This window comes from Heterocephalus glaber, unplaced genomic scaffold, assembly GCF_053883595.1.
Source record: "Heterocephalus glaber isolate CG9 unplaced genomic scaffold, H.glaber_assembly_v1.0 deba00000621, whole genome shotgun sequence".
NCBI lineage: Eukaryota > Metazoa > Chordata > Mammalia > Rodentia > Bathyergidae > Heterocephalus > Heterocephalus glaber.
In genome coordinates this window covers 3,487,621-3,489,719 of record NW_028258153.1, presented here as the reverse complement: position 1 = coordinate 3,489,719, position 2,099 = coordinate 3,487,621, and the positions used below count along the sequence as shown (strand labels likewise).

The 2,099-nt window shown below is 36.7% G+C and overlaps 1 pseudogene; it reads right to left on the bottom strand.

The window, feature by feature from the left end:
• Nucleotides 1-1,046: 1,046 nt before the first annotated feature.
• On the bottom strand, nucleotides 1,047-1,129 carry LOC147829325 (U4 spliceosomal RNA; annotated as a pseudogene).
• Between the last annotated feature and the right edge of the window lie 970 nt (nucleotides 1,130-2,099).

Genomic DNA, 2,099 nt, shown 5'->3' with positions numbered 1-2,099 from the left:
TCCTCAGACATTCTTGAATCTCTATATTTAGTTCAGTTCACGTATATTTACTAACAATTCACTCATTGTCATTTATTCAGCAATATTTATTTGAGATCTAATATGTGGCATGCATTTTGATGACTGAGGGAAGCCGGACTTAAATTTAAATATTATACAATTTTTGAACAATCACAGAATGACTGATAATTTTAAGACATTTACTAGTTTTTAGAAATGTGACAATGTGAAATATTTTGGGTAGCTTTTAAAAGAAAGTGTCCTTATATTTTAGAGATACAGAGTAAGATATTTAAGGATAAAATGTAATATTTGGTTAAGAATTGGGACAGTATAAAGATGCAAAGGCGTAGTGATCCATATGGTGTTAATAGTTAAAGCAAGGAGAAAGAAACAGAGATTCATAATATTTTCTGCTTTGTGTACGTTTGAAAATTTCCATGATAAAATGTTTTCTTTTGTGAATACAAAGATAACTAAATGCTACTAAATAAAACAGTTGTCCAGAAACATGAAACTGAAGTGATGGGATGCAGAAAAGAAAGAGCATAGAAGTAGGGAAATGAATAGCAGGAAACTTGACCTAAATTAAGAGTGAAAGTTTGAAGTAGTGGTTGGTGCACTGACATGAAGAGGGGGAAGAACTATTAATCCTGTAAAATGATGGAAATGCTGAAGTACTCCAAGCAGTGGAACCCACCTGTGTCCAGAGCTCAGCTGTAGAACTGCATGGAAAATTCTAGAACTGAAAGATGGCTAGATGGGTCAATTGCTTGAGTGAGATTAATGTAGAGATTGCAGAGGACCAGACCATTTAAGGGGGGCTTTAAGCTGTCCAAAGGATGTGATTTATTGTCCTTTAAACAATAAAAAGTCATTAAACATTTTTAACACGATCACCTTTATATTTTGCCAAGAATGTTATGGCAGTAATGACAAAAAAAATGTGAATTCCGAAAAGAATAAAAGGGTAGAGTTAAAGAAAATTACTCCACCTGATGGCCTTTGAACTGAAAGACAGACTCTTCCTTTGTTTTGAGCTTGCCAGCCTTTGGGAAAAGTATTCAATTAGCAGTAATTATGCCTCGGATAAACCTCATTGGCTACGATACTGCCACTGCGCAAAGCTGCTTACCAGCCTTTGGGATGCATCTCGTTCTCTTTCTCTTGCCATAACAGAGTACTTGAGCCTTAGTAATTGTGAGAAATGTATTTCTCACAGTTCTGGAGGCTGGGAAGTCCAAGATCAAGGCACCAGTAGCTTTTGGGTCTAGTAAGGGCTCACGGTCTTTGATTTCAAGATGGCGCTTTCACCTCTGCACCTTCCAGAGGGAAGGAATGCTTCACATTCACATGGTAGCAGGTTAACGGTCAAAGAAACAAAAGGAGACCAAACTTGCCCTTTTATAATGCATTAATCCTACTCAAGAAAGCAGAGCTCTCATATTCTAATCGTCTTTTAAAGGTCTCATCTCTTGATGCTTTACAATGGCAATTACATGTCAATATGAGTTATTAGGGGATAAACATTCAAAACAGAGCTACGTCCCTGCCTCTCCTGGTTCTCAGGCCTTTGCACACAAATTGCAACTATACCATTGGCTCTTCTTGGTCTCCAGCCTCCCAACTCAGCACTTCAAATCTTGGGACTTTTCGGCCTCCATAATCACGAGAGCCAATTTGTTATAATAAATCTTTTTCCTTGATTCTGTTTCCCTAGATAACCCTAATATAAAGATTTTATGATATAATTGCAAATAATAATGCTGCACAGAGAAATCCCTTGTACTTTGTCTTAGTCTGTTTACCTTGTTATAGCAAAATATCAGAGACAGTTTAATTTATAAACAGTAGAGAGTTATTTCTCATAGTTCTGGGTCCTAGGAACCAGCTTTCATTTCCAAGATGGCACTTTATTACTGCATCCTCATATCCCAAAAGAACAGAAAGGCAAGAAATTACTTCCTTCTGCTTCTAGTCCTTTTATAAGAGTGATAATCTTCTTTATGAAGGTAAACCACTCAGGGCTTAATCACTTTCCAGAGGACACACCTTTTAATACTGCTGGATTGGAATCTAGGATTCACTATAAATCTTGG